Source organism: Schistocerca americana, chromosome 1, assembly GCF_021461395.2.
Source record: "Schistocerca americana isolate TAMUIC-IGC-003095 chromosome 1, iqSchAmer2.1, whole genome shotgun sequence".
In the NCBI taxonomy this organism is placed as follows: domain Eukaryota; kingdom Metazoa; phylum Arthropoda; class Insecta; order Orthoptera; family Acrididae; genus Schistocerca; species Schistocerca americana.
Genome location: NC_060119.1, coordinates 183,543,323 through 183,563,251, shown reverse-complemented (window position 1 = coordinate 183,563,251; position 19,929 = coordinate 183,543,323). Strand labels below are relative to the sequence as shown.

The following is a 19,929-nucleotide window of genomic DNA, read 5'->3' as shown; positions in this document are numbered from 1 at the left end:
CTAGCTGTAGTGCTGCTGCCGGTTGTTCGGCGGCCCTACCTGTGTGCGGGCGACGCGGCGTGGTGAGTCGTGCGGCGGTAGCGAGGGCACTGACCGCTCCACGGCGATATGAGGCGGCGACGGCGCGACGCCGGAGTCGGCGCCCGAGCTGGTGACTCACCTGGACAGCCCACCAAACACAACGGCGGACGCCGGCACGCCCCTACTTTTCGCAATTCTCACCCACCGGAGGAGGGTCAAGTTCCATAGTCAAGCAACGGAGAGAAAACGCAACGTAAAAACTGCTCACAAGGGAACCTCCCCATCGCACCCCCCTCAGATTAGTTATAACTCGGCACAGTGGATAGGCCTTGAAAAACTGATCAATCGAGAAAACAGGAAGAAGTTGTATGGAACTATGAAAAAATAAACAAAAAATACAAACTGAGTAGTCCATGCGCAAGATAGGCAACATCAAGGATAAAGTGAGCGCAGAAGCGCCGTGGTCCCGTGGTTAGCGTGAGCAGCTGCGGAACGGGAGGTCTTCGGTTCAAATCTTCCCTCGAGTGAAAAATTTAATTTTTTATCTTCAGACAATTACCGAAGTTCAGGCATTCACACATAATCAACTTCGCTCTCCAAAATTCCAGGACATGTTCAGATTTGCTTGGACATATGCTGGATTTGACGGTCTACACACGGAAAAATTTGAAAACGTTAAAAACATATGTTTTGACAGAGCGCAGGGAAAACTGTGCGACTGTGAAACTGTTGCATTCATTTGTTGCAGTTTATGTGACAAACTCTTATGTTTTCATCGCTTTTTTGGGAGTGATTATCACATCCACAAGAAAACCTAATCGGGCAAGGTAGAAGAATCTTTTTACCCATTCGCCAAGTGTACAAGTTAGGTGGGTCGACACCATATTCCTGTCATGTGACGCACATGCCGTCACCAGTGTCGTATAGAATATATCAGATGTGTTTTCCTGTGGAGGAATCGGTTGACCCATGACTTTGCGATCAAATGTTTTCGGTTCCCATTGGAGAGACACGTCCTTTCGTCTGCTAATCGCACGGTTTTGCGGTACGGTCGCAAAACACAGACACTAAACTTATTACAGTGAACAGGGACGTCAATGAACAAACGGACATATCATAACTTTGCGAAAATAAAGATAGTAAATTTTTCACTCGAGAGAAGGCTTGAACCAAGGACCTCACCTTCCGCAGCTGCTCACGCTAACCACGGGACCACGACACTCCTGAGTTCGTATTATCCTTGATGTTGCTGATCTTCCGCATAGACTACTCAGTTTGTATATTTTGCTTATTTTTTTCATAGTTCCACACAACTTCTTCCTGTTTTCTCGATTGATCTGTGTTCACTTTTTCAAGGCCTATCCACTGTGCCAACTTATAACTAAATTTTAAGGGGGTGCGATGGGGAGGTTCCCTTGTCAGTAACTCGTTACCGAGGTTGGAAAAACGTGGTGTGCTGACGTTTGCCACGCCGGACATTTGCACGCCGGACATTTGCCACGATTTTACCCGCTCCAAAGGGTTGGGTCCCTTGTCTCCCCCTCCTCCTCCTCTTATATTATGTTTGCAGCTGTTCTCATTTCGAATTCTGGAACACTTACTTTCGAAAAACTGCATGTAGTAACTCCACTTTAGTGGCACTGTCATCAGTAACTTTATCGTCGCTGTCGCGCAGTAAAGGTACTTACTGAGCCTTTCCGCTGGTTTACTTAACATAGGACCAGAATCTCTTTGGATTTTCCGCCACATTTCTAGAGAGAGAGTTTCGTTGTGGAAACTATTAAATGCATCTCGCATTGAAATCCGCACCGAATTTCGAGCCTCAGTAAAACTTCACCAGTCTTGGAGATTTTGCGTTCGTCTAAATTATACGTGCCGTTTTCGCTGATCCTGCAGCAGCTTTCTATCGTGTTTTGTGTACCATAGGGGATCAGTTGGTATGAATCTCTCGAGTGCTGTTGATACTATTTCTTTGAACTTAAGCCACATATGGTCTGCACTTCCATAGTTTGGAAGGAAAGGAGACTGTCTCTTAGAAAGACGTCAAGAGCTTTTAGCTGTTTCCATAAATAGATATATTTCGCGTTTAGTTTTGGTGAATTTCTTTTTTACTGAAATGAGCCTCGCTAAGACTGTGTGTTCACTAATCTCTGTATCCGTCGTGATGCTGAGGATTATTTGTGGCTAAGAGGTCAAATGTGTTTTCGTAACCATTTACAATTTGAATGGCCTCGTGAACTAATTGTTCAAAATAATTAAAAAACATTTAGAACAATTACGGAAGTTGTTTTCTATCTACAATAGGGTCTGAAAATGTATTTTTGTCAACATACAGAAGGTAGATTGAAGTCACTGCCAACTATAATTGTATGAATAGGGTACCTATTTGTGATGAGACTCAAGTTTTCTTTGAACTGTTCACCAACTGTTTCATGTGAGACCGGGGGTCGGTAAAAGGAGCCAGTTATTAATTTATTCCGGTTGCCCATACTAAGTCACAGGAACTATCTCCCTCAATGTCGCTTGTGAGATGGAACACACATTACATTATTTTTCCTTAAGTTTTTGTTTCTTTTATCGTGCAGATCATTACAATTACGGCTTTTCCCTCCAAAACCTAGGACGCTTTCACAGTGACCCTGTAAATACCAGAGCTAAATAATGTAGAACAACAATGTACGTTACAAGCATAGCATTCTGTATTACTTCATTTTCTTATTTCTAACATTTTAAAATTATACGTCGACTTTAGATGACATATCAATCATACATGTTCTTATCTCTATTTGGTGAGCGTATTTTCAGTCATGTTTTGAACATTGTCCCGCAACACATCATTAACTAATGTTTCGCCGCAAGGGATATCGGATTTTAGAGGGTAAATTAATACGGAGTATGTCGTTCTTCTTTCCAAACCTTCACATACCAATTTCTTCGTTCCCTATTATCTTTTGGGCTTGCAGTTGTAGTAATTAAAGTAGGCACAAATGCAGTGATCAAAAACAAATGATTAGCGTACATTCGCATTCTCTTTACATCGTTCCTTTCTTATTGCTCCCATGGCGATGGATTGTTTCTATCGCATTCAGTAAGCGTGAAAGGAAGCTACCGTACAGACAGAGCGATCTATATTTATACTTGGCAGAACTAATTACATACTGACATAATCGTCGGTATTGTTTTAGTTTTCCAAAAGTTATAAATATTTCGATTTCGGAAAAGAAGCTCCGTATTTCGCCAAGATGTCGACGAAGAAGGTCCCTTACGTACTGGTTGTATCGAGTAAGATGTGGAGACGGCGGTTTGAAAGCGGACAGAAGTAGTACGAGAAAGGGCGTCCCTTACCTGAGGGATCGCTACTCAAGCTACCTGGCGAAGGGGCAAGTGTGGCAAATGTCCGGCGTGGCAAAAGTCCGGCGTGGCAAATGTCCGGCATTCGAAAAACGTTGGGTTTTTTCTTTTTTTTCCCACTCAGCAAAATCTCCACTGAGCTCTTTGTGATCCCACACGCTTACAATCTCTTGCCTCTCGTGCATTATGGTCTGATGTGCCATGGTGGAATATACACTCATGCTCATAAATTAAGGATAATTACAGAATGTGGTGCCACACAACGTGGCACTACACAAAACTGACGCTACTAGCATAGGCACATAGGGAACACACACGACACAGATCTGCAGTCCACAGTATTGGTGATAAGTTCACAAAACAGTCCCGTAACACATGTACTACAAAACGCCACTGTTTCCTGCGCATGTACCCCGACATCAATGTGGGATATGATCACCATGCACACGTACACAGGCCGCACAACGGGTTGGCATAGTCTGGATCAGGTGGTCGAGCAGCTGCTGGGGTATAGTCTCCCATTCTTGCACCAGTGCCTGTCGGAGCTCCTGAAGTGTCCTAGGGGTGTGAAGACGTGCAGCGATACGTCGACCAAGAGCATCCAAGACGTGCTAGATGGGGTTTAGATCTGGAGAACAGGCAGGGCACTCCATTCGCCTGATATCTTCGGTTTCAAGGTGCTCCTCCACGATGGCAGCTCGGTGGGGCTGTGCGTTTATCATCCATCAGGAGGGAGGTGGGACCCACTGAACCCCTGAAAAGGCGCACGTACTGGTGCAAAACAACGTCCCTATAAACCTGACCTGTTACAGTTCCTCTGTCAAAGACATGCAGGCGTGTACGTGCACCAATCATAATTCCACTCCACGCCATCAAACCACGGCCTCCATACAGGTCCCTTTCAAGGATATTAAGGGGTTGGTATCTGGTTCCTGGCTCGGGCCAGATGAAAATCCGACGAGAATAACTGTTCGGACTATACCTGGAGTCGTCCGTCAACATAACCTGGGACCACTGTTCCAATGACCATGTACTGTGTTCTCGACACCAGGCTTTACGGACTCTCCTGTGACTAGGTGTCAGTGGAATGCTTCTTGCAGGTCTCCAGGCGAATAACCCATCTCAGTTCAGTCGTCTGAATACTGTGTGTTTGGAGACAGCTGTTCCAGTGGCTGCAGTAAGGTCCCGAGCAAGGCTACCTGCAGAAATCCGTGGCCGTCTGCGGGCACTGATGGTGAGATACCGGTCTTCTTGAGGTGTTGTTCACTGTGGACATACCGTACTGTAGCGCCTGGACACGTTCCCTGTCTGCTATAATCGTTGCCATAATCTTGAGATCACACTTTGTGGCACACGGAGGGCCCGCGCTACGACCTGCTGTGTTTGACCAGCCTCCAGTCGCCCTAGTATTGTACCCCTCATAACGTCATCAGTATGTGTTCTTTGAGCCATTTTCAACACACAGTCACCATTAGCACGTCTGAAAACGACTGCACACTTGCTCGCTGCACCGTACTCTGACATGCACCAACAAACCTCTGCGTATGTGGACCGCTGCCAGCGCCACCGTGCGACGACCACAGGTCAAATACATCGCATGGTCATCCACCTAGGTGATTGAAACCCGCAAACCGCCTACCAGACCGTTGTTTCACCATATATCAGCATTATTCTTAATTTATGAGCATGAGTGTAGTTTAATTTTCACCTATAGCAGTCCTTGTTGCGAGACTTATATATGCAAAATTTTCGCTGTCGGTATAAAAGTATAAGATACTGAAAAAAAGAGAATTGTTTGTCACATGGCCCACGGGAGTTGGACACAAGCATGAAAACATTGCGAGATATGCGTACCTGAACATAAATGCAGATGCTAGACAAACCTGCAGGGTGTGCGATTGTATTTCACCACGAACACCACATGTGCAGTCTCCTCAATAAATTACCGAGCGTGGTGGCGCAGTGGTTCGACACTGGACTCGCATTCGGGAGGACGACGGTTCAATCCCACGTCCGGCCATCCTGATATAGGTTTTCCGTGATTTCCCTAAATCACTCCAGGCAAATGCCGGGATAGTTCCTCTGAAAGGGCACGGCCGACTGCCTTCCCCATCCTTCCCTAATCCGATGAGACCGATGACCACGCTGTCTGGTCTCCTTCCCCAAAACCAACTAACCTCAATATATTGGCGAGTGTTACTCGTGGACGGGCGATTTCATTTTCATTGAAAAAGGGGACATTTAAAATAAATTAGAGAAAAACCTGGGACAGTGAAGAAAAAAAACGGTACATAAATATTGTATTGACTAAATTTAATATACATACAAGTTTACCTTTAGAACGTGCACTCAGATGATCCCAAATCACTTTTTACAATTATTCTGCCACGCTATCACCGTACTTTTCACTTTTATGTACTTTATCAAGAAGTGCATTTTCGTTTAAAATTGTATCATAAAAGTCAGTACACGATACACCATTAAAGTGTGTTTTGACAATGAGTAAGATCCTCATTGTTTCAACTTTCATTCTGTTTTTTTCATCTGACCACAAAGAGTTCACTAACGAAAACACACGTTCCACAACAGCATTTGACCCAGGAATTGCCAGACAAAACTCCACCAAATGAATCATGTTTTTCATGTTAATGTTTTTACTTTTGAAATAAGCAAATATTTTACAGCCAGTTTGTAAGGAATTGTGCACCACATGTGCTGGACAGCCAACACCTACTACATTATTCACTGTGTTCTGTTGCAGTTTATAGAACAAATTGTTTTTTCCTTTCCTCTGCTTACCACCAAAATTGGTGTTAGTGTTGTCTACAGAAACTGCAATCACCTTTCCCTCGAGATCATATTTCTTTAAAACCTCCAGCACGTAATTCTGAAGTAAATCTGAAGTTTCTCCAGCTAAATTAACCAATTAGAGCACTTTCACCGTGATACCATTTTCAGGGTGAAAATACCTGATAAGGAGAGGAACCAGCTTCAAATCCAGATGATTCGATGTATCGATCATTACTGAAATGAATCGAGCACTTTTCAGTTCATTTAAAACCTGCTGAGCTGCATACGGTGCAACAACATTTGAAACGATTGCATTACATATTCTGTGTCCACATGTGAATTTAGGATTGAAAAGTTTTTTAACAACTGCTGTAGTATAGTCGATTGCGTTAAAGCTATGGTTATGCATTGCACGTAGCTTCTTGTGCTGCCAACTGCCTATCCATTTCTGTTACTGATTTTAAGTTTACCTAGTAGTCACTCACGTATTTATTTGCTCTTTTCGTTTGATCACTCATGCGATGTTTCTTCGTCTTAATGTGATTCACAATGTCAGACCTTCCACCATGACCAATAGCAAATTTTGATCTGCACAACGTACATTCTACAGTTTCTCCATTACCAGTCATAAAAGGAAACTCGCTTTTTAAATTGCTGGTAAAATTACACTTTCGTTTTGGCATAATGAAACAGTTATTGCACAGTGAAAAACATTAACAGTGTGGTGACGAAAGCCAGAGAGCAAGTATCAGTGATGTAGAGTATATCTGGACCGAAAGGACGGATTCAGTGGATCGATTTAGAAGAGAAGAATCTCCGTTGTTATTCGTAACCTATAGTGCGTTTAAAATTACTTTCGATTTTTGACAGTTCGGTACATGTTAGGGGTATGCTAAAAGTCATCACACGCTTCCTAGCGTAAATAATTGCGCAGTTAATAGCAAGTCAAACAACCAGTAACGTAAAATACTCTACCTAAGCGGAATCATAAAAAAACGGGACATTTGAGCGTCCCCAAAAAAACTTTCGGGACAGCGGGACATTTTGGTAAAAAACGGGACTGTCCCGGGAAAAACGGGACGAATGGACACCCTACCGTAACCGTATTAGGCATGGTAATGTGTGTGTTTATTTAGTTTTTCCATATTTTTGTCCACGCCCTATATGTGCGTGAAGTTTTCTGGTGTAGACAGCTACACGACTCCGCGTCCTCTCGTCGCTATTTCCTTTCGTCTGCAAGGCGGAGAACTATTCCGCAGACTGAAAACGTGCAAAACAGAACCAAAATTTGTACGAACGCATTTTTTTCTTTTTTTTTCAGCAGCGTTCAGATGGTTCAAATGGCTCTGAGCACTACGGGACTTAACATCTGAGGTCATCAGTCCCCTAGAACTTAGAACTACTTAAACCTAACTAACCTAACGACATCACACACATCCATGCCCGAGGCAGGATTCGAACCTGCGTCCGTAGCAGCCGCGCGGTTCCGGACTGAAGCGCCTAGAACCGTTCGGCCACCGCGGCCGGCTTCAGGAAAGTAGGAATATATATGCAGTAGGTGTCCACATGCTTAGAAGAGACATACCTTGTGTCCTAAGTCACGCGGCTATGGAGTAAAGTTCACCTGTAAGCGGTCAGCAGCTTCTGAGTGCAGATGCATTGCTAGCTAGTAGAGAAAAATCCAGCTCGAAATTATCGTGGATTTTGTACATGCAAACCATGTAGATCTTAGTAATTTGCATTCGATATCTAGAATAAACTTTCCGTGAAACTTTGATGAAATAAACTCAAAAGGCATTTCGCTTCTCTGCGAGAAAAATGTAAAGAAAGATCCCTGTTGTTATTTTTATATCTCGTCTTGCACTATATTGAGTTACCGCCGACTCTGTTTTAATATCCTGAGGTCACTTTGTGAAATGGCTTCCCAATACATCAAGGTGAAAGTATCCCGAAAAATTTAGAATTTGGAACTAGGAAATCAGCATTAGCGATTTATCGAATATTCCAATACTTTTCAGAAACGAAATACTCATGCTTTTCTTATTTTCTGGTACTATCTTTTTAATCACTGTCCATCGGAAGAGAAACTGAAATCATTATTGTAAATAATCCTTTTCATAGGCATTAGTAGCACAGTTTCCTGTTGAAGCTACTTGCAGATAAGTGTGATGGCTTGGATATCTGTATAATCCGGAGAAAATGACTCAGGATGCCACATATCAGTCTTATCCCCAGGGGAAAATTGCTCGAAATGCACACAATTTAACGAACTGATTGGCCACACACTCCCACACTAACGAAATTATCTAGCAGTTGTCTCGCAAATATACGATATCTCATCAAAAATATCCAAACACCTCTTTCTAATACGGAATAGCCCATTAGAAGTCACGAAGAGCTTATTCTGTGCACCTACGCCGCACATCGTCTGACAGCCAGTGAGCATTCGGTAGTGTTCTGAGCGCTCTGATGTGAATGTCATAGCCAATGCGAGCATTAAACATGATCTTAGCGAGTTATTTGGTAAATTTTTATTTGATTTGTTGCGAATTATCATCGTTCTTCAAGCGCAAAGTTGTGCACGACGCGCAACTGTCACTTGGATTGGAGAAAACGAGAGCATGTAATGGATACTGATTATTGAAGGAAAATAACACGGAAAATCTGGAAATAAAAGCCAACTTGGAAATAAGTAATGTTATCTAAAGCTTTGCTGAAATAAATCTGCATAACCACATTGCTAAAACACTTCGTTTAAATTTCAGATTAAGAAACCAACACATTGAAGATATCAGCATTTGTATAGATGGGAGCCTAGCAGAAAATTCCAAATTCACAAAATTCCTTGGGATGACAATTGATGAAAATTTAAGCTGGGACAAGAACATAGACTATGTAAGTGGAAATATCAGCTCAAACCTATATGTTCTCCACAAACTCAGCTTCCTAAAAGACATAAATATTATGAAAAGTACATACCACTCACTAATTCATTCCACATTAAGCTATGGCATAATTTTGTGGGGAGACACCTCCAAAACAAACCTAAATAGAATATTCAAAACGCAAAAATTAGCAAAAAGAATAATAGCCAACCTTGAGTGGAGAGAATCATGTCGGTCAGCATTCAAAGCACTCAAAGTACTAACATTACCAAGCATTTATCTTTGTGAACTCTTGTACTGTTAAATCCATGCTGCATCGAGTTGCTACACTACGCCAAGCCAAAGGAGGACCGGCACGATATTTGGCGGAATCCCATGACTTTTATCATTTTAGTGTATTTAATTAATTATTTTTTCAGTAATCCAGAAATAAATAGTCGGGATTGCTAGAAGTGCGGCCATGAATTTCTCGAAGTTTAAGTTTTATTCGACAGGTAAAGAGCCCACTTTTTTTATATCCAGATACTGTCACTTCAATGATGATAGTCGTAATAATGCATTTCTATAAACATACACACTATCTTCAGGTCAATAACCGCTGCTCTGCAAAAGTGTCTCGATAAAACGCTCGATCTCATTGTCACATGATGGGTGGTTGGCGTTGCGAGGTGGCCAGACATGTGCAGCTGGTAACGTAAGTTTTTCTTGGGACCTACGGTTCAGGTGATCCATGGCCAGCCCAGCGTACTGGGTAAACCTCATTTAGATACGCAGCACCGAAATAGCAAAATGGGATGATGCACCATCTTGCTGAACTAACAGACGACGTCCCATGAATAGGAACTTCGGTAAATGACATATTCCTCGCTAAAGGTCACTTTGCATCGCTTAGGAATTGTGCCGGAGACCTGAACACACGTTGGCTGATGTGCACGTAACTGTAAGTCCTCTTTCATATGCTTGCGCCAAGCTGACTGTGACACAACCACATTTGCTGATCTTTTCCGTGTCCAATTCATTATTTTGTGAATTTTTCACAAATGCTGCGACGTCAGTGCATTGTGCCTCTCTAATTGTCGACCGCTCCTCGGTTTATCTTTTTTTGTTCCCACCGCAGAGGTGTTATCTCTGGAAGTGGCTCAATCCCGAATCGCATCTGGTAATTCGAATATACGAGGCGTGTTTTTTTTAAGTAAGTACCGTTTTGAAATTTAAAAAAAAAAGACGTGCTAAGATATCTCAATAATTTTATTTTTACATGAAAGCCTGTACCTTAATCTACTTTTCTACATAATTTCCGTAATATTGAGGCATTTGTCATAACGTTGTACCAGTTTTTGAATACCCTCCTCATAGAAGTCTGCCGCCTGACTTGTTAACCACTGCATCACCATTGTTTTGACTTCGTCATCGTCTTGAGGACGCTGGCCGCCCAGGTGTTTCTTCAAGTGCAGGAACAGATGGTAGTCACTGGGCGCAAGATCGGGGCTCTACGGAGCATGATCTAGAGTTTCCCATCGAAAAGACGTGATGAGATCTTTGGTCTGATTCGCCACATGCGGACGGGCATTGTCATACAGCAAAACGATGGCCTTGCTCAACTTCCATGGACTGTTGCTTTTATTCTGGTGTGACGTAGGCCACCCATGTTTCTTCGCACGTAACAATTTGGCTTAACAAATCATCACCGTCGTTGTGGTACCGCTCAAGGAAAGTCAGTGCACTGTCTAAACGTATGGTTTTGTGCACATCCGTCAACATTTTCGGTACCCAACGGGCGCACAATTTTAGGTAATTTAAGTGCTCGGTAACAATGCGACACAAAACACTACGAGAAACATTAGGAAAGTCATCCCGCAAGGAGGAAATCGTAAAGCGTCTGTTTTCTCTCACCTTATTGTCCACTTCCTGCACCAAACTTACATTAACGACCGAAGGACGCCCACTCCGTTGTTCATCATGCACATTTGTCCGGCCATCTTTAAATGCTCTCACCCACTTTCTTATCATAGAATCACTCATAATGTTTTCTCCGTAAACTGCACAGATCTCACGTTGAATATCGACCGCTTTTAGGCCTTTAGCACTAAGAAATCTTATAACAGCCCGTACTTCACAGTCGGCGGGATTCACGATTATCGGAGGCATCTTAAACTCTCAGTACACAATGTAAACAAGGAAGAATCAGACTGTAATAGTGTCAGTGCGTAGACTGAGGTGCAGGCTTTCATGTAAAAATAAAATTATTGAGATATCTTAGCACGTCTTTTTTTTCAATTTTTAAAACGGTACTTACTTGAAAAACACGCCTCGTATTTGTTCCAACCACTGCGCCATTCTTGGTCTTTCATGGATCCAAGTGCTTGCAATTACGCAACAGACAACAGCCTGAGGTCAGTACATTGTAAGTTTGCTGTGTCGTACATGTGCCAGTCTTTCGAAGTGAGGGGGAAGGGTGATGGGGCCCTGTGTCCGCCCTGTTTTACATCAATTCCTTTCTGTTATTGCTTCATAAGCAATGTTGCTTGAAGCTACCGTGAGACAAAATTGGATCTTTCTTCTACACGCTATAATACAGAATCAAAGGAATGACTTATGTGTTGGAGATATATCATTCGCCAGAAACATAAAGTGACTGTTCATTTGGCGGCCCGTGTCAATTGTCGCTACTATTTCGCCCCTTTCAACTTGAGGCCCCAAGAGGCCGCTGCTAATCGTGATAAATCATACATGGAAATGTTACGAAGTTGTGGCGTCTCTGGCGCTCCTCCCAGCTTGGGATCCAAAGCGGTGGCTTGTATTGCTTGAGCCTTAAACTGGCCCTGACATCAACAAAAAATTGTTTTTGGCGATTTATAGAGACCAGTAGATCTGTTTAAAGATCGTGTATATGCAGGACACATCAGTATGACACGGCTTCTTATCGGACTAATGCATAGGATGAAGATGCGATTCTTGCTTTCCTACAAAGAAGATTTGGCTCTGTAAACATATTGCGCTTAGATGTTCTGCTTTTTGCATGTCCAGTACAAAAATTATTTGGTCACTGATAAGCAATAATTCATCTATGGTGATGTTTTATCCAAAAATACCAAAATTTGTAATGTGTTGATAGTATCCTCTTGATTTATCTGTGTAATGAGTTAAGACGTAAAACTTACTGGCAGATTAGAACTATGTGCCAGACCAAGACTCGATCTCAGGAACTTTGCCTTTTGCAGGCAAAAGTCTACCAACTGAGCTAACCAAGGATGCATCATAACCCATCCTCACAGCTTTACTACCGCTACTACCTCGTCTCCTATCCTCCAGACTTCACAGAATCCCTCCTGCGAAACTTTTAACATTAGTATTCCTGGAAGAAATGATATTACAGAGATACGGCTTAGCCACAACGTGAGGAATGTTTTCAGAACGAAATTTTCATTCTGCAGTGGAGTGTGCGCTGATTTGAAACTTCCTGGCAGACTTAAACTTTGTGTTGGACCGAGACTCGAACTCAGGAAGTTTGCCTTTCATGGGCAAGTGCTCTACTGATTGAGCTACCCTTCCGAACCCCCCTCACAGCTTTACTTCCACCAGTACCTCATCTCATTCTGGAAACATCCTCAGGCTGAGGCTAAGCCATGTCTGTGCAATATCCTTTCTTCCAGGAATGCTGGTCTGGCTAGGTACGCAGGACAGCTTCTGTGAAGTTTGGAAGGTAGGAGATGAGGTACAAGTGAAAGTAAAGCCGTGAGAATCGATCATCAGTGGTGCTTGGGAAGCTCAGTTAGTAGAGCACTTGCCTGTGAAAGGCAGAGTTCCCAAATTCAAGTCTCGGTCTGGTACACAATTTCAACCTCTCAGGATGTGTCACATCAGTGCACACTCCTCTGCAGAGTGAAAATTTTATTCCAGTTTTTCATTCCAGTTAAGATATATTTCCCAAAAGACTGATACACTCCTGGAAATTGAAATAAGAACATCGTGAATTCATTGTCCCAGGAAGGGGAAACTTTATTGACACATTCCTGGGGTCAGATACATCACATGATCACACTGACAGAACCACAGGCACATAGACACGGGCAACAGAGCATGCACAATGTCGGCACTAGTACAGTGTATATCCACCTTTCGCAGCAATGCGGGCTGCTATTCTCCCATGGAGACGATCGTAGAGATGCTGGATGTAGTCCTGTGGAACGGCTTTCCCTGCCATTTCCACCTGGCGCCTCAGTTGGACCAGCGTTCGTGCTGGACGTGCAGACCGCGTGAGACGACGCTTCATCCAGTCCCAAACATGCTCAATGGGGGACAGATCCGGAGATCTTGCTGGCCAGGGTAGTTGACTTACACCTTCTAGAGCACGTTGGGTGGCACGGGATACATGCGGACGTGCATTGTCCTGTTGGAACAGCAAGTTCCCTTGCCGGTCTAGGAATGGTAGAACGATGGGTTCGATGACGGTTTGGATGTACCGTGCACTATTCAGTGTCCCCTTGATGATCACCAGTGGTGTACGGCCAGTGTAGGAGATCGCTCCCCACACCATGATGCCGGGTGTTGGCCCTGTGTGCCTCGGTCGTATGCAGTCCTGATTGTGGCGCTCACCTGCACGGCGCCAAACACGCATACGACCATCATTGGCACCAAGGCAGAAGCGACTCTCATCGCTGAAGACGACACGTCTCCATTCGTCCCTCCATTCACGCCTGTCGCGACACCACTGGAGGCGGGCTGCACGATGTTGGGGCGTGAGCGGAAGACGGCCTAACGGTGTGCGGGACCGTAGCCCAGCTTCATGGAGACGGTTGCGAATGGTCCTCGCCGATACCCCAGGAGCAACAGTGTCCCTAATTTGCTGGGAAGTGGCGGTGCGGTCCCCTACGGCACTGCGTAGGATCCTACGGTCTTGGCGTGCATCCGTGCGTCGCTGCGGTCCGGTCCCTGGTCGACGGGCACGTGCACCTTCCGCCGACCACTGGCGACAACATTGATGTACTGTGGAGACCTCACGCCCCACGTGTTGAGCAATTCGGCGGTACGTCCACCCGGCCTCCCGCATGCCCACTATACGCCCTCGCTCAAAGTCCGTCAACTGCACATACGGTTCACGTCCACGCTGTCGCGGCAAGCTACCAGTGTTAAAAAGACTGGGATGGAGCTCCGTATGCCACGGCAAACTGGCTGACACTGACGGCGGCAGTGCACAAATGCTGCGCAGCTAGCGCCATTCGACGGCCAACACCGCGGTTCCTGGTGCATCCGCTGTGCCGTGCGTGTGATCATTGCTTGTACAGCCCTCTCGCAGTGTCCGGAGCAAGTATGGTGGGTCTGACACACCGGTGTCAATGTGTTCTTTTTTCCATTTCCAGGAGTGTATATACAATAGTAATATCCATTTTAAAAAAAATGGAAATAAGTGAGTGATCTGTAACTAGAAAGCCTCTTCCCCTCCTTTTCTTCTTCTCAAAGTGTTTAAGAAGGTAGCTTATAACAGATCACTGTCCCACTTTTCTGACAACAACATTTAATGACTGTTCAGGTTGAGTTCTGTAAAAGGGAATTCAAACAAGAGAATTCCAGGATGAAATAACAACAATATGCAAAGGACAGACTGCTGTCCACCACATCGAGAAGGCTTTGAATCACAGACAGGCCTAATGAAAAGGAGTACTAAAATAATTATCATTTCCGATAAAGTTCTTCTTCCAAAATAGAATACACCCGCACAAGCACAATTCACACACACATGGCCACTGTCTCCAGGCGCTGGAGCCTGAATGCGGCTGCATCTGATGTGAGCACCAATCTGCTAGGGCAGTGGGGCGGGGGGGGGGGGTTATTGGGGAGACATGGGGTGGGGTAGGCTAGTATAGTGTTGGAGTGGGAGCAGGGAAGGAATAGGTAGGTGGTGGAATAGTGATGGCTGAGGCCAGGATATGTTGCAGGGAGAGTTCTCCAGAGTGCAGTTTAGAAAAGCTGGTATTGGTAGGAAGAATCCAGATGGCACTGACTGTAAAGCACTCTTTAAAGTGAAGCACATTCTGTTGGACAGCCTGTTCAGCAATTGGCTGGTCCAAAATATCTCTTGGGCACACTTTGGCAGTGGACATTCATGCATACAGACAGCTTGTTTGTTGTCATTTCTTTGTAGAAAGCAGCACATTGATTTATAAACCACATTGTCACTTTCACAGGTGGCCATCCACTGGATGGGTATGAGATGCCAGTCATAGACTGGAATGACAGTAATGGGAGATTTGTGGGACAGGTTTGCACGTAGATCCATTGCAGGGATGAAAGCCAAGTGGCAAAGGGCTGTGAGCAGGGATGGAATAGGATTGGACAAGGATATTGCATAGGTTCAGTGGGCAGCAGAATGCTACTATGGGAGGGTTGGTGAGGATAGTGTGGGAGATATTCCACATTTCAGGGCATGGTGAGAAGCAGTCAAAACATTAGTGGAGAATGTGAATCAGTTGCTCCAGTCCTGGATGGTACTGTGTCAAGAGAGGAGTGCTCCTTTGAGGGCCAGAAAGTGGATATGTGGAAGATGGTTGGTGACTGGAGAAAAATGCATGAGCGATCTGATTCTGAACATGCTTGGGAGGGTAATCTCAGTCTGTGAAAGCCTCAGTGAGTCTTTGGGCATATTTGGAGAGGGACTGCTCATCACTACACATGAGACTACCACAGGTGGCTGGGCTGTATGGAAGGGATTTTTTGGTATGGACTTGGTCAGAGCTGTCAAAGTGGAGCTGTTGTTAGAAAGGTTTATGTGGACAGAGGTACTGATCTAGCCACTCGTGATGGAGGTCAACATTGAAGAAAGTGACTCTTTGGGGGTATAAGGCCCAAACGAAGTGAACAGGGAAGAAGATGTTGAGGTTGGAGAAATATCAACAGAGTGTCTTCACCCTTTGTCCAGATCACAAAGATGCCATGAATGGATCATTTGAGTGGTCCAGGATTCTGGGCAGTCGGGAAGAATTCCTCTAAATGGCTGTGATTAGGTTGGCATAGGATGCTGCCATGTGTGTGCCTATTGCTGTGCCACAGATTTGTTTATGGAAACTATAAAGGAGAAGTAAATGTGGATAAGGATGTAGTAGGTCATAATGGCAAGGAAGAAGTTGTAGGTTTGGTGTTAATTGGGTGTTGGGAAATATAGTGTTCAAGTGTGGCAAAGCTATGGGCATTGGGGATGTTAGTGTAGGGGGAGGCATCATCTGCCATTCATGTGTGAACATGTTTACTCACTTACCTCAGATTGCAGAATATACTGATTTATAATACTTAACAACATAGTCCACAAGTGATTTCTCTCATTAGATTAGCACTAGTTTAGATGGTTTTAAAACACTTGACAGCAGGATTGTTGCTTGCTGTTTTGCCACCCGTAGGTGAGAACTGAAAAATGACACCTTTTCTTTTTTACTACCATCAGTCTCCCTGATATCCCCTCCCCCCTCTCCCCTCCTCACCACTACCAACATCCAACAACACAACATGAAAATCTCCTATTATACTTTTACTCACTAAACAAGGCGACCAGGCATCCTCATTTTCTGGGGACAGTCCTCAGTTTTCATGCTTTGTCCTCTATTCCTTTAAGAATGATTGAGGACAGTAAATGTTCTCAATTTCGAATTTTTTGTCCTCATTTTTGAAGTTTCCCAAAATAATTGAAATAGGAAGAATGTGCTTAATATTTCAAATTAGAACACAACTAAATATACCAATGCTATCAAATGTGGTATCAATTACCTATTTTATTTATTTGCAAAAAAAGGACTTTCTGGTGCAAATGAATTTTTCCTTCAATTTAGAAATTATATTATACTGATGGAGACATGCTGAAGCATAAAACTATCTAATCTACATAATCATGGTGTTATTTTGTTTCTGTTTTAATTACAACATTTTGAAAACAAGGAACAAATCCAAACTTTTTCAGCATCCATTTTTGTCAAAGTAAGCACAGACTTTTAATTAGCTGTTCCATGTTTTACTTTTGTTTCTTTTTAATTTTTTTCTTCTCATTTGTTCAAATTTTTCACTGTCTGATTCTTAATTAATTTCTTCTGCCCCCTTCTGCCCCTAAAATTTAGCTGCCCTGGGTGGCTGCCTAATATTGCCCAGTGGTAGAAATGACCCTGCTTGACAGAAGAAGTAAGGAAGAGGTGCTTTAACATGTTGATGTATAACTTGTGGTTGTGAATTTCACAGTTCATCCTAAATTCACACATTTTATTAACCTAAATGCAATTATGGAGTAAATATTTAGGTATGTAAGCTTAACAGTCACCAGAAATTTTTCTGCAGTATGTTTTGTTATTGACTTTACACAATATTTTCATTGCATGCTTCTACAAACAAATTCTCTTTTGACCATAGCCTTACTGCCATGGGAGATTATCACAGGATTGAGTGAATACATGAAAATTATGCTAACAATACTGTCCATAAATCAATACAGAGAGAAAGTTTTTCAAGTGAAAAGCAGATAAAACTGATCTTTATGGTTAAGATCAAACAATGGAAAACCAAGGATGGAATGTAACAATATTATGACAGGAAAGTTGCTACTCACCATATAGCAGAGATGCTGAGTTGCAGATAGGCACAACAAAAAGACAGTCACAAATACAGCTTTCAGCCATTAAGGCCTTTGTCAACAATAGATAACACACTCACATACACACATACACACACACACACACACACACACACACACACACACACACACACACACACACACACATGCAACTCACACACTCGAATGCAGTCTCAGGGGACTGAAACCACACTGCGAGCTACAGGACCAATGCATGATGGGAATGAAGACTAGGTCGGGGTAAGGAGCGGGCTGGGGCAGGGATAGGAGGGATAGTATGGTGCAGGTGGCAGACAGTGAAGTGCTGCACATTAGATGGAGAGCATGGGAGAGGTGGAGAGGGGAAGTAGTGGAAAAGGAGAGAAGTAAAAGGACTGGGTGTGATGGTGGAGTGATAGCTGTTTAGTTCTGGAATGAGAACAGGGAAGGGGCTGGATGGATGAGAGCAGTGGCTAACAAAGATCGAGGCCAGGAGGATTGTGGGAATGTAGGATGTATTGCGGGAAAGTTCCCATGTGCACAATTCAGAAAAGCTGGCATTGGTGGGAAGGATCCATATGGCATCGGCTGTGAAGCAGTCATTGAAATGAAGGTTGTCATGTTTGGTAGCGTGTTCAGCAACAGGGTGCTCCATTTGTCTCTTGGCCACAGTTTGTTGGTGGCCATTCATGTGGGCAGACACCTTGTTGGTTGTCATGCAGACACAGAATGCAGCACAGTGGTTGCAGCTTAGCTTGTAGATCACATGACTGACTCCACATGTAGCCCTGCCTTTGATGGGATAGGTGATATTAGTGACCAGACTGGAGTAGATGGTGGTGGGAAGATGTATGGGACAGGTCTTGCATCTAGGTCTATTACAGGGGTATTTGCCATGAGGTAAGGGGTTGGGAGCAAGGGTTGTGTAAGGATGGACGAGTATATTGTGTAGGTTCGATGGCTGGCAGAATACTACTGTTGAGGGGGGAGAGGGGGAGGGGGGAGGGAAGGATAGTGGGCAGGTACTGCCCATATATGCTGATTGCGAAAATTTACAGTCTTATCTCATTGAAACTACACCTCATCTGTGAACAGCACTTTTGCACTAAATTAGGGTTGACACTTTGTTGAATAAACCATTCGAAAAGAGTATTTGTGCAGGAAAATCAGGTGCTAATAGTGTCTGCACACACTGTAAATGGTATGGATACAGCTGGTCCTTGTGTAACACACGCCAGACAGTCATGTGGTCAACATTCAGTGTTGTAGCAACATGTCTTGTACTGACACTAGGGTTGTTGTCAAGTGCAGGAAGAACTGCCACCTCCCATACCAGTGTCATCATCCTTCTATACCTCCCTCAGTCCTGAGTATCAGGCTTAAATCCCCCATGTTCCCTAAGTTGACAATCAGTGGCGTCAAACATTTTCCTGTCAGTACACCTTCATCCTTGAAATCTCTCCCGGTACAAACATGGACTGCAAGCACCAATACATCAAATGGGCATCTGTCATCTCTGCATTTGTGTACACTGACATTGCACAAGCCAAGTCTATGATTAACCCTACTCAGTAACATATTTAAACTGCAAAGCCAAGTTACAATTATAAAACAAAAGTTTTGTTTTTTCCTTCAATTAACCATGTCCTCTGTTTTAGAATTTATGATGTCTACATATTAAGCAACCACTGCTATTGTGAAACATGTATTGTGTATTTTTATAAGTTAGCTAATATGTTCATATGTATAAACATGCAGACATAGATTGCAGATCTGCATGTGTAATAAGGGAGTTGCAGATTTGCATGTGTAGTCAAGGAGATAAAGTCATTAGAGAAATTCAAATCTAAAGAATAGAATCAAGATATTTATTCATTTCTTATTGCTCATTCAGTACCACTGAAATTTTTAACATATATTTATTTTCTTTAATGAAAGATAGCACAAGTGTTTTTGACTTTTCTTAGACTTACGACTATCAAATGGATTTTTCTCACTTGTTGACATCTGAATTTCTTACCTTTAATTTGAATATTTTTTTCCACTAAGGTGAGTTAAAGAGTTTTGGACTCTTTGTTTTCTGCAACCAAGGACTAGTTTATTTGCTTGTGTTTAGATTCAGAAATTCATCTGAGGTAGCACCACAACAGAAATCCTATCAAATCACATACAAAATGGTTTGTCTGGCCATGATGGTCAAATGGCAACAAAAAAGCATCTCTATCAGTCCAGTATAGCTAGTAAGGGATGCATTCTGTAGTATAAAAATTTCATGTTCTTGTGTTCCATAAATGTGTT

The 19,929-nt window shown here is 43.4% G+C and overlaps 1 protein-coding gene across 2 annotated transcripts in view; it reads left to right on the top strand.

The window, feature by feature from the left end:
* Window positions 1-19,929, top strand: part of LOC124547635 (organic cation transporter protein-like) — a 155,398-nt gene that overhangs the window by 49,515 nt on the left and 85,954 nt on the right. The window contains exon 2 of one of the 2 annotated variants that reach the window (XM_047125158.1): window positions 8,928-9,057. The exons of the other annotated variant lie outside the window; for it this stretch is intronic. The gene's annotated coding sequence lies outside the window, so the exon portion shown is untranslated. The remainder of the gene's footprint in view (window positions 1-8,927; window positions 9,058-19,929) is intronic. 2 annotated transcript variants of the gene reach the window in all.